The 13,559-nt window shown below is 42.4% G+C and overlaps 1 protein-coding gene across 1 annotated transcript in view; it reads left to right on the top strand.

Moving 5' to 3' along the window:
• Positions 1–13,559, top strand: part of DLGAP4 (DLG associated protein 4) — a 331,911-nt gene that overhangs the window by 64,720 nt on the left and 253,632 nt on the right. Inside the window, exon 2 of the mRNA XM_082225879.1 lies at positions 3,943–4,123. The gene's annotated coding sequence lies outside the window, so the exon portion shown is untranslated. The remainder of the gene's footprint in view (positions 1–3,942; positions 4,124–13,559) is intronic.

The raw sequence follows: 13,559 nt of genomic DNA, 5'->3' as shown, positions 1-13,559 counted from the left end.
GCCTTCACCTTTCTAATCCAGCTGTCTCTTGCTTTACAAATTACTTACATAAACTGTGCAGGCTTTATTCCATTCACTGTCAGAGAGTGATAGCGGGTCTAAAGCTGCACACTCAAGCACGTGATGATTAAAAGCAAATAAAACCAAGCCCAGGAGGTTTCCCTGCTTTCTCCCCCTTTCTCTGTGCAGGAAAGCAACCAGCTTTTTGCCTCTTCCTGAAAGTGCAACAGAATCTTCTTATGGCTGCAACGTTATTCTCAGGAACTGTGACAGAGACTTGCAGTAACCCCTAGCGAGGCATGGGTGAATCTGTTAATTTTTATTTAACATAGTTTCTCATCCCCCCCCCCAATTCTGCAACATTAGTTTGTGATTTTTTTAAAAAAAACAACCCATGGAAATTTTGCATTTTGGTGCAAAATTCTCTTAATATTCACATCTTCATATGCCATTTTGCCTAATATACACATTTTTGCAAATCTGTTTTTTATAATTTAATGCCTTTTTGTATGCTATTTTCACCAATGCATGCATTTTTATGCACATTATACCCTAGTGTATGTATTTTTCTACACATTACTTGTCTATAGAACTGCACTGCGGTATTTGAAGAAGTACAGATTTCAATGGACGGCTGTTCCAGAACTTATATCTTACTATTTTGCCTTTAAATGTGAACTGCATCTAATTTCTCCCTTCATCCCTCAATGTTCACTTCTGCAGAGGAGGACAAATTTGTCCAAGCCTAACTTGGAACTGGCCAGATAACTTTAAGCAAATGGATACAGTGAGAACTTGTGGTGGGTATTTTGCACTAATGTCCCACTCACACTGAAATATACTCAGAGTCCTGTAGTGATTTCATGCTCTCTATTGCAGCTTGTAAAACAGTGATTGAATTGACCCCCAAACCTCAGGCTTTTATATACATTATTTACACAATGAATCCTGTCTGATTGGCTGATTCTGCTTCCCTCCTGGAGCCTGATTGGTCTTTTCCTGCAGGCCAATCAGTTGTTGCATTCTACGATCCTACCAGCCTAATAGGCTGATTAACTTCTTCCTGGAGCCTGAATGGTCTTCTCCTGCAAGCCAATCAGTTGTTGCATTCTAGGCTCCTACTTGCCTATTGTTCTAGGATCCAAGGTTAGTACATAACACACACCATACGTTTAAAGTACTCTTATGCAGCAAAATTCATGACAGGTTATGCGCTCAGAATTTTTTTGCTGCACCAATGGGTTCCTGAGGCAGAGCAGAGTGCTGAGGAGGTCCGGCTATGCGATTCCAGTGTGGTCTATTTTTGGTAATCCTGCAACGTGTTTATGTTTTTACTCTGCTAACTATATGTTGAAATCTGCCCTGGATCAATATGAGCAGAATTCATTACATATACCAGTCATGGTGTACCCCCAATGAATTAAAGGAACTGTTGTTAAAGGGTGATGAGAGTTGTTAGAACACCCCACACGGTGATACAATTCCAAGGTTGCTTTAAGTGTATGGGGTGGGCATGAGTAAGACAGAAAACATGGGGAAGGGAGTTATGAAGGGGAAAACTGTAACTCCATGGCAGATCACATTCATGGTTTGCAAAAGTGTGCTGAGTTCAGAGATCTGCCAAACATCTTGCAGACACCCTTGTCCAAAATCCTGGTGAGCTACTACCAGTCAGTGTAGTCAGTACAGAGTTAGATGGACAAAAGTTCCAGTTGGTTTAAGCCAGCTTCCTATGCCTCCCTTGCCTTGATTATTTTATTTATTTGAACTATTTATATACTATTAAATTGCCAGGAATTTCTAAGCCATGTACATAATTATTTTTTTAAAACACACAATAGCTAAGGTCAATAAAATTTTATCCCCCCAACATACAATGGCTAAAACCAAATACAATTAATCACAAAAACAGGATAGCTCCCTTAAAACACCTGCTGAGGATGAAAAGTCTTTGTTAATCTCCTAGAATTCCACAGGAAGGAGAGCTGTCCAATCTCAGTTAAGAGGGCATTCCATAGAAGTGGGTCCACAACACTGAAGGAGATGGCGTGTGTGTGTGTGTGTGTGTGTGTGTGTGTGTGTGTAAACCCATCAAGAATTCTTCAATAGAACAGAAAAAGCCTGTGCTTGTAAATAGCCCACAACTATTTCAATTGATTTGACTGCAGACTTGATAGTTTTTCTGCAGAGTTGACGGCATCATTGCTCATGGTGTGTACATTCATCCCACTATTATCTTTTGCTCACAGGTTCCAGGTACTTTGCCAGTGCTTCAAAATCATCCTTGACCAGAGATTAGAGTGAAACAAAATAGATGTATTTACCCTATGGGCACTGATGCATCTATCTTGCTACATCCCTCTTTTAAAAAATGTATTGTGTATCTTCACATTTAGAGCAGAACTATACATTGCACAGAGATGAGTACTGCAAAAACATAAGAAAAACAAGAAAAGGCAGATTTTGAGTGGAGAAAGGGGCAAGGGGGTAGTGCCTAATTATTCTTCCATATCAGAGATCTGCTCTAAATTGATTCCCCTATCTGCTTTTGCCCTATGGAGTGCCAAACATATTGTTGCATGCTGCCCCAATCTCTGAGCGGTGTGAGATTCCAGGGATTCCAGGAGCTTACCCAGGGTTTGTGTTTCCTTTGGAATGAGAAGCAGCGGGGACTGTGGAGTCTGTATAATATATGGTTTATTTGCACATATATACAACCCAAGCTTACGATGGAGAAGCATTAACACCCCTAGACATCCACAGCCTTGTATTTCAGGCACGGTTCTGTCTCCCAACCACCCAGCCTGCAGCCTTGTTTCTACATTCTAGCTCACATAACTCAACTCTGACCTCTGTCTTTCTCCCTACCAGCAAGTTGAGGGAGGGTAGCCCGCCCATTTTCAGTCTGGCACAGAGCCACTTCCTTAATAGCCCTTACTTCCAGGAATTGAATCTGTACTGGATCAAGGAAGTTGACGTGGGCTCAGGCATACAGCTTACCACCCCCAAACTCATAACACTAGGTTTGGAGAGCGAAATGTGTGTTTGGAATTCCATGGGGTGAGGGAAGTGATGTTGGGGCATGATTTGTAATGGACTGGTAGATGTGGAAAGGGTTAAGCATCTCTACAACCACTTCTTTGCTCCTAATCTTTCTCCAAAAACTTCACATAGGTCTGCATGTAATTTGCAGTTAGTTTCTTATCTCCAGCAACTTTCAGAGCTGATTCTCTTGACAACTTTTTGAGACCTGTTTTCCATTTTTGGCATAGCCATTTCCTGAACATGCCACAAAGGATCCATGTGCCAATTTAACACATCAGTACAAACCCATAATCATGGGTGATGAAGCACTTAATAAACACCTGGGCTCCCAGTGGAGCACTCAGACAATTGCTTTGCTATCTGCCCAGTCTGACAGAAAGTCACCACAGATGGAATTATAGGCTCAAAGGTGGTGGTGCATATTGGCCTTGAAAGTTATCAAACATGTAGCTAGAAGAATTGCTAACAGCTCAACAGCACAGTCTTATTTCTTCCCTGTTTGTGGCATTTTATCTTCAGGGCTCAAGGCAGATTAAGTCCAGCAGTTTGCTTTCATTTCCATGTTCTTTAGGTTCAGTGCACCCTTTCTAATCTTGTTACTGGGTAAACTGGCCTTTAAATGCATAGAAAAACTGCCCTTCATCCACACTGTGAGCTCTCTGGGTTTTTGGTGTGGGATGAGCCACACACCCTAAGCCACTATTGTATCCTGAGATTACTGCCGCCATCTTTCAACACTGGTGGCCTGCTTCATATCCCTTTTTAGCCACCTTCAGTCATGTACACAAAATGGAAGGTGGCAAGGATTTGCTCTATGGGGAGCTAGGCCTGTTGGCAGACCAACTCTGTGCTATGGAGATGAAGTTTTCTAACCTGTGTTTTTTATTTCTTCTCCAGACCGAAGAGTCCATTCAGCCAGCTCTTGTGTGGCATCACCAACAAACCACAACCGTTTCCTCCTTTTATCCAACCAAGTCTCCACACAGCAAGCAGTTGCGTGTACAGAACCGACGGGGTTCCTGTTACAAGCAGGATTGTTCCTGAAGAAAAACTGAATCCCTGGATGACCATTCTTATGGTGAGTACCATACAATGGTGTGTGCTTTTTTCATAGGGGTATATAACATTGTTCAACTTTTGTACTGGTACCATCATTATGATCTGGATAAATTGGATAATTCTGTATTTAAGTAGCTCTGCAGTCATTTTATTAGTCTAAAAATATATATTAGAAGAGTGTACACAAAGGGGGGAAATGTTCTTTCTCCTTAATGCACCCTAGAAACAGGAATAACACAAGGAAAAATAGTTATGTGGAATTGAATTTTTGTGGTTTGATTTGAGAAGTTAGGGTGGCCGCTATGATGATCTCTGATTCAATGAGCTATTCTAATTACACAAATGAGGGCATTTGTCTGTTCTGTATTCCATGGTTGACTTGTTTCCACTTAGAGCAATGTGAAGCAAGTTTTTCTATGAAGAAGTGGCAAAACCTTCTGTCTTTTGTTTCTGCTTAATATTGCATTCTGGTGATCCAGATGGTAATAACCCATTGCAGAGGAAACCTCTGACCATAATGAGGGAAGGCTTAGGCTGCATACGCCATATGGAAGTACATGGCAGGTGTATGAGTGGGTGGGTGGGTGGATGTGGGTGTGGGTGAGTGAGTGAGAGAGCATGCACACACACACATACACACACATACACACACACACGTGGTGTGAGTGGCAGAATCCCACCATGCAATTTGCTAGTGGACATACAATGTGCTTCCTTGGTGCTCAGGTACGGACCAGACCTAGATCTGCTTAGCTATGGCAAGGCAGTGGCCTCATGTGCCTCCAGACCACACACATGTTGATGCTGTATAGAAGTGCCATAAACACAGGGAGGTCAGTGGTGGTGCCTACTGCTGTATATTCAATCCTACCTCCCAATGCACTCAATATCTTTTGTTTGGCCCACATGGACAGGGCTAGTAAGTCTGGTGTTAGTGTGAGCTTCAGGTGCCTTCTAGTGGAACTGGAGAAACTGCATTCACATGGCACAAAATAATGGTTGGGATCACTGGATTTGCAATACTGCTAATAGCTGGGTACTCCTAGGTCATGTCTACATTGAAATATAAACTTGGCAGATGGCCCTGAGGATGGAGGTTGCTTCCTGTTTTGTTGATCGCATCCTGGCTGTTCAAAGTTTGAAGGGAGGTTAGACAATGTCAGAAGTTTGTTGTGCACTCATCCTGGTCTATTTGCAGGGAGGTTAGCTGACATTGCATCTAGGAATTGCTGTCCCACACTTTTGGAGGGAAGGGAGTGGGAGATAGTAGCACAAGTAAATCAACTTTGCTTGCCCAACCTGAATTGTTTTGCTGTTTTCTTTTACTTCTTTACTTGTTTTTATTCTGTATTTTATTCTGTGAACTGCCCTAAGATCTTATGACAAAGGGTGGTATATAAATCTAAATAATAATAATAATAATTTGCTGGTAAGTTATTGAGTCCCACCTGAAAACAGTGACAGCCCAGAAATGTTTCAAATCCAAAGTGGGAACCTTGCTTTGATTTGTTGACAGATGGCATGATAGAAGCCTCTATACACCTGTAATGAGTGCAGGGCACTAAGTATTCTCAATGTTACAGAAAAGCTGCCCGTTTTGAAAGTTCTTGTCTCATTACCCTCAGATCAATAGAGCAACTCTGTGCAGAGCAAAGTTTCAAGAAGCACACATGAAATCTCAATAACAAAATATAATGTCTCAAACATTCTGAGAGCCATACAGAGGTCTCTTGTCATTTTATGGATCAATAGACCCATACTGGAGCTGGAATGTTGGTGAGCATGGTTCAGCCACACTCCTTAAAGGCTGATGAAAGGAGAAGAAAAGGGTATTAAAGAAGCAAGCTTCTAGAAAGAGGGGAAATAGCTGTATCAGAATTCCTCCTTGACTGCCTGTTATAGTGATAAGCTCAATTGCTTTTTGGTGAGACTATTTTAAATTGATATCCCTTGCAGCACAGAGTCTTTTTCGAAAGCTGTTACATCCAGTAATATTTTCCCCCCATGCTATCACTTCAGGGTGCAGCAGCTTTTCTTTGTTTTTATCACCTTCATTGCCTGGAAATCTGATGCTGTAGATACAAAAAATTTTTTTTTTTTTTTAAAGAAAACATGTGTTTTCAGGAAACATGTTACTAGTATTCAGAGGCAGGTTCCCTTCCTTGCTTTCTTTGTAAAATTCCTCTCTAGCAGTGGCAGGTGGTGCTCATTGGCTCAGTAGGGTGGGAGACTGGGAGGCCAACAGTAGGTGGAGCCAGAGACACCGATAGGCCAAGCCAACTAATTCCAGCTTCCTCCCTACTGAGTTCTACGAGTTTGAATCTGTCACTAATGAGGAGGAAGCTGAGAGCCAGTCCTCTCCCTCTAAATTGTTGATAAGGATGGAGGTAGATAAATGGGACCCAGCTTAGGGTGGACTGAGCTTGATGGTGCAGTGCCCCATTCTCCCTAATGGATCTGCCTCCACTAACTCCCAGAGTTAAAAGTATGAGAGAGATTTACTTAACCAGAGTGATGATAGGAATAGGGGGCACAATCCATTGTATAAGCCCTCTTTTTTCTGCAGCTCCTGTTTCATTTTTTTTTAGGGCTAAATGTAAGAATGTTTAAGTCCCACCCTTGAGAGTCATCACATAGGCTCTCCTTCATGTAAAATCCCTTTTCCGTGCTCATATAGTTTCCTCTTTTAAACACTTTCAGAAAAGGCAGGGGGACGACTCCATCCATGTTTGCTGCATTTGTTTCATTGTCTAAACTTTCTTACAGCTTGGAGGACTTCCCTCCAATCCTAAATCTGTTCTCCAAAAACTGATTACTCAGCTTCTTAAGCATCTTTGAATGGCACTGACAAAAGTTCCTTTTCTTTTTCCCGTCCACCTCCAGGAGATTTAACATTTGCTGGCATGCCTCTGCCCATTTGTCTAGTCTTGCCATGCTTTCAACCTTGCACGGTACATTATTCATTTCAAACCCTTTATCGTTGCTCATGTTCTCTTTAACCTTGCCTTGCCTTGCCTTGCCACAAAAAGGAAAGTGGTGACGAAAAAAATACTTTAGATGCTGATTGGTTTATATTTATTTTCTTTATTAACCCTCACCCTGGGGGAACCTAATCCCCTGTAACAGTGGCGTAGCGTGGGGGGGTGCAAGGGGGGCCGGCCACACCGGGCGCAACATCTGGGGTTAGGGCAAATCCACGGGTTAGGGGGCGCAAATCCACGGGTTAGGGGGCGCAAATTACTTGCCTTGCCCCGGGTGCTGACAACCCACGCTACGCCACTGCCCTGTAATGTGTACATCTTTTGGGCTTGGTTATTTAACTTAATATGCTGTATTATTTTCTTTCTTATACATGTCATGCCTGAATTTTGCTTTTTACCTGATGATGAATACCCATTATTTGTTGTTTGTATTGTTTTATGCTGTTGCTAATAAAAATATATATTATAAAAATCCCTGCATGCAGTACTAGAATTGAGTCCTATGGCACCTTAAAGACAAACAAAATGTTTTCAGATATAATTTCTTGAACTAGAATGCGCTCTACCAGATAGTTGCATAAAGTAGATGTGTGTGCACGCACACCCAGAAACACATATACATATGTTCATGCTAGCACACAAAAGCTAGCGCTGCAATCCAAGCAAATGCCCGATATGTCTTGCATTCTGCAGAAAGTGCTGAGGTATGTGCTTCTTGAACAGCAACCCCCGCCGGCACTCTGATATTGTTTCCATTGGCCATTTGTAAGCTACTCTGGGATACTTTTCCACTTGAAGAGTAGGTGAAGCTGCTTTGGCTAGACTTCCCCCTCTCCCACTACATTTGTGATATCGCTGGGCAGAACTTATCACGGGATGAAAGGTCAGCACAAATGTTGTGTGCGTGTAGAGTTCAATATCAAAGAAGGCTACTAAGTCTGATGCACACCTATCTTCACTGTTGGCAGCAGCAAGCTTCAGAATATGTTGCAGGAAACCCCAGGAGAAGAGGCTGCTGTTGCACGTAGGTCCTGTTTGTGAGCTTCCCATAGGTTTTTGGATGGCCACTGTAAAAAAAGGCTGCTAGACTAGATGGACCTTTGGCCTTATGCCTCAGGGCTTCATCTTAAACTGTATTCTAAGGAGTAAAAATGTCTCTCTTTTTTCATCTTTTGGGGTGTTGGGGAAATATCATCGCAGGGGAAATTTACTGGAGTTCTTTAAAACTTTTTTGAGCTAGTGGCTGCCCTTTTAAATTTCCTAGATGGAAATGGAATGGCAGCCATCACAAAAAAGTGGTGGCGAACATTTCTGCTTCCTCTCTCCCTCTCTCACATACACACCTGAGACTAGAACAGTCTGAAAAAATAAAAAATTGCAGCTGCAAGCCTGACAAAGCTATAAAGAACCCCTCTAGGTTTTTCAGGCACACTTAAACATTGCCCCACTTCCTCCACATACAATTCAAAAATCCCGCCAGCTTGCCAGCTCCTTGGGCACATGTAAAGTAATTCTTTGGCTTCTGATCAATGAATTTGTCCAATTTTTAAAGTGCTGGAGTACTCCATTGGGTTTGCTCCAAGAGATATTAACACAGCTACCCTTTTGAAATATATTCAATTCACGTTGAGTAGAGGGGGGCTGTTAATACAGAGTAGGAATTTCTTCCTTGAGTAAGGAATAACAAAATTAATTTCTTTAAAACTATTTAAATTAATGGAAAATAACAGTTATGTTCCTTTCATTCACCATCTATTTTTCAGAACCATTTATTGTTATTTTAACTACAGTGGTACCTCAGGTTACATATGCTTAAGGTTACAGACTCCACTAACCTAGAAATAGTACCTCGAGTTAAGAACTTTGCTTCAGGATGAGAACAGAAATTGTGCTCCGGCGGTGCGGTGGCAGCGGGAGGCCCCATTAGCTAAAGTGGTGCTTCAGGTTAAGAACAGTTTCAGGTTAAGAACAGACCTCCAGAATGAATTAAGCATTTAACCCGAGGTACCACTGAATAACAAAGGCAAAGAAAACCTTGTGAATCAGCAAAACAAGGGGATTCTCGGATCACCTTGTGATTCATGTGAGCTGTATTGCAGTATTAAAAACACTATGAGTTTTACAGCTGTGGAGGAAACACAACATGAAATGAATGATATATGGGCATGTACACTCGGCATAGAAGACAGTTTTTCATTTTTATGATGAGTTGTTTAGAAGATGGACATTCATCACAGTCAAGGGCGGGACTAGGAACAAAAGAGAGTTAAATAAGAGTATGTCATGGAAACAAAATATGGAGAATCAAGTGTCTGATTTGTTGCCTGGATTATTCTATCCAGCATGTTGCATTCAGCTCCTTTGCTTCTTCTGCATGCCATTATAGATGGGAACAAAATATGTAGGTGTTGTATTACACATCCTCCTCTGTGCCTGATTCATAGAGTAAATGTGGGTCTGTCACAGCTCATAGCTGCAGTCTCTGTCTCTTAAATGCAAGAAATATAGGGATTTGTTGCATTCTGTCTGAGAGGTTGTCTGAGAGGTTTTCATTGTATTGATCAAGGGTACAACATGTCAGGAGAGCTATCTAAGGTAATGGCCATTGCCACATCTTGTGGTGTTGAATAATATAAGTTAGCTCTGTCTTGAATGAAAGACAACTTCATTTTCTTCTATCTTGAATTATGCAGATGGTGGATTTATAGAAGTTAGTATTTGCATAATCTTCTGTCATGCTCTTCCCCCTTCAGAAGGACCTACTTGAAAAGTGGGCACTGCCTATGAAGCATTAGTCCAGGCATAGGCAAATTCAGCCCTCCAATTGTTTTGGGACTACAACTCCCATGATCCTTAGCTAACAGGACCAGTGGTCAGGGATGATGGGAATTATAGTCCCAAAACATCTGAAGGGCTGAGTTTGCCTATGCCTGCGTTAGTCCAACTTCTAACCCAAAGATACTGTGAGAGCCTGCTACAATCCTGTCCCAGCTATGACATATGAGATGGAATATAAACTTGCAGTACAGAAACAGATAACTTGCTCAACACGCATCACCCCCAACTGACACTATATCATGCATCAGAGCAAATTTGCAACTGGTGTTTCTGACAATCAACAAGTTGGGAATTGACACATGCCCCTTCTTATAAGTGGTATGCTTCATCCTGTTGTTGGCAGCCAAAAGTCCTAAGATTATTGTCCCTAATCAATGGGAAAATTGCAAGTCAGTACCTCTTTAATTAAATAGCACTGTTCATAAAATGAACCAAGTGAGGCCCATTCTCATGATCCTTTCTACATGTGGCAGTAGGGTTTTTGAGTCAATATTTGTTGACTCAAGTTCTGGGCCACAAACTACATGTGTGGGAAGAGACCGTTGTGTGAATGTCACTGGGACCTACAGAAATCAGTGAGTTTGGGATGTTCTTCATACTGCTGGGCTGATTCCCCAAGAAGCTGCTATACAACAGGATACAAGAAGCCAATATGTCTTGAGTTCTGCATGCATTGTTTGCATGAGTGAGACATCCTAAATCAGGGGTCAGCAAACTTACCGTGCCTCAGGACGGTGTCTCCAGCACAGGCCGGAGGGCGGGGGAGCACGTGTCCATACGCGTGTCCACACGCTATTTCCGGCGCACTTCCGGGTTGGAGGAGCACTGGAAATAGCTTGTGCGCATGTGCACAGGCCTCCTCCGACCCGGGTGTGCACCGGAAATGACGCATGCGCAAATAATGCTAGTGCATGCGCACAAGCTATTTCTGGTGCTCCTCTGACCCGGAAGTGGGCAACTGCACAGTGCAGTGCCGGTAAGAGCGGGCAATGGCAGTGGGCAGCGGGGGTCACCACAGGCTGGATAAATGAGTCCCTCGGGCCTTAGTTTGGGGACCCCTGTCCTAAATGAATATAATTGATTTGAAATCACTGCTGCCACACACAAAAATGGTTCTCTGTGTGTGAGAGAAAGAGAGAGGACAGGCCCAGATACCATGCTGTTACTGTGACCAGCCACTCCTCAAACTGCTAGATGCCAGCTTTTGTGCTGAGCATACCTTCCACAGATGTGCCTGACTCCTGAGTGTTTATTCCCCAAATGCAACAGAGTTCTGCTTATGTATTCAGGCACATTTTACACCTTGAACCCTCTCAAGGCCATTTCTCACATTGCAAAGGGGGAAAACCTGTTTATCTATAACGAGTATACTCAACAGCAAGCTACAACCAGCTCCATTTCCCTGACAGTTTACCATATGATCTGCATATTTGCAAACACTAGCCTTTCAACATTGATTTATCTGTCTGTTTGTATGCTTGGAACACTTGAGCTAGAAGTCACATTCTCTGTCTCTCTCCCTTCCCTGACTCCAGTGCTTCCTTTGCATTTTTACCCTTCCTAATATTAAATAACTGTTAATCCTCAGCCCAGACCCAAGAGAGACTTTTCCCCTCGTCCATTCCAATCATAGTCTGCCTGGATAAAAGGAGATTCTCTGAGGGTGGTGTTTTTGAAAAAAATTCTCTGATGCATGAAGAATATAATTATCAGGCACCCTAAATAACAGCAGACTAGTTGGGATTTTTAATAGACCTTGTTAACAATGTTAAGCACCTGCAACTAATACGCATGCCTGTTTGTGTGTATTTCGAAGCTGATGCAAAGAGACCAAACTGAATATAGCTCCGTGTACCACTATAAATATAGCATTTCAAAAGTAGCAAGTGCTTGCAACTTATGTAATACCCATTTAAAATAACTCTGCATGTAAATGAATTACGTTTCTGTACAGATAAAATTTAGAAAGTATTGTTCTTCCTTTTTGCTTTTAATAGTCACACATAACACCGCCTCTCTCTTTCTTCACTTGTTGGGATGTGTGTTTTGCTTAAAAGAAAATCAAAAGGGCTGATTGGAAATTGCTAAATACGCTAGAGGTGCCACATGCCATCTTGTTTCATGCTCTGAATGAAATTGCTCCTCATTTTCAAGGCTGGGGTTTTGATAGGTGTTGCTGTAGCTCCTGATTGCAGTTATCATTGTAATGGTTCCTTGATTAGTACTGGGGTGTTCCCCAGCAAGAAGGAACCTCGTTCCTCAAACCGTTCCTCCTTCCTAGGGACCTCAGATGCCTTTTAAAATAATTACATGTGTATATTTTCCTCTTAATTACAATTGCTTGATTTGTTTTTCTGTGTTCTCTCTCTCTCTCTCTCTCTCTCTCTCTCCCTCTCTCTTACGGGTTCTCTATTATTATTTAGGTGGCACATTTTTTTGTTCTAAGCACTTAATTATCCTCCCGAGATGCATTTCATTTATTCATTAACGCAGATCCTGGAGTCGTTGGTTTGCTTTATTTCTCCATGCTTTCGCATTAAAAAATAATATCAAAACTAATGATCCCAACCCGTTAAGATCTGCCAACCTGCTCCTCCTGTGTTGTAGCTTCTGTTATTGTTTGTCCGCTTGGATGCTCTGGTGCCACACTGAAAAAAGGTTGCAGGGTATTGTTAGGGTTCATTTGTTTGGCAGACAGAAGCTCCTTGAAAATTGGAAGGTAAACCGTGTCACTGGTTTGAGCCAAGTGTGCGCGCTGCTGACTTGAGAACAGAAAGCCACGTGGAATCCTCAAGGCAGGTGCCAAGTGCTCTGGCACAAGGCTTGCAGAATCCTGCTGTTTCTCATGGATGGAGCTGGCAAATCCCATTCTGTCCCACCTTCATCCTGTTCGAGGAAGGGCAGCTGTGCCACATGCCTGAACGACAGCAGGTAGCCCACAGAAAGCATGGAGAGCAGTCCTCATGCTGCTTTGTCACCTTATGTTCCATTGTGTGACTCAACTGGCAACTGAGAGTGGGAGAGCCAGAGAGGAGGAGGAGGAGGAGGGAAATGGGCAGGGGAAAAGCCAGGAATTAGGCAAATTCAGGCCTGGATTGGAATTTCTGTGGATTCATCAGTCTGCATTTATCTCTCCCCTGTTCCCAACCCCAGCTGCAGTCAGGCGAATCAAGTGATAATACTTCTCTGTGGATTGGTGAATATTAAGCAAAGTTGCATGTATGTGAAGAGAAATTTCCACTAAGATGCTAATGAATTTTCATGTGGACTTCTTCTTTTTAAGTGGAGAACTGAACTTGAGGAAGTAGGAAAAAATGAAAAACAGAGAGGAACTAAAATTCCTAACTTGGGCTCACCTTCAGGACAAGGTGTTGATAAATGGGACATGGTGTGTCCAGCATACATCCAGATAGTCCTTTGGCATCTTCCAACAATCCAGGAAGGTGGAACGGAAACGTGTGAGTGGGGAGATATTCCATCCACTCTTGGTAGAAAGAACTGCCGGGGGGGGGATTTCTAGCCTGTATGAGCATGGGGGATGTTTGAAATATGCTGGATAGGTTGCTATATAATGGGGAATTATGGAATTGTAGAGTTGGAAAAGACCCTGAGAGTAATATTGTGGCATTCATACAG

Source organism: Podarcis vaucheri (genome assembly GCF_965113315.1).
Source record: "Podarcis vaucheri genome assembly, chromosome: 6".
NCBI lineage: Eukaryota > Metazoa > Chordata > Lepidosauria > Squamata > Lacertidae > Podarcis > Podarcis vaucheri.
Note: the sequence above shows the minus strand (reverse complement) of the source record. Positions and strands in the feature narration are given on the sequence as shown.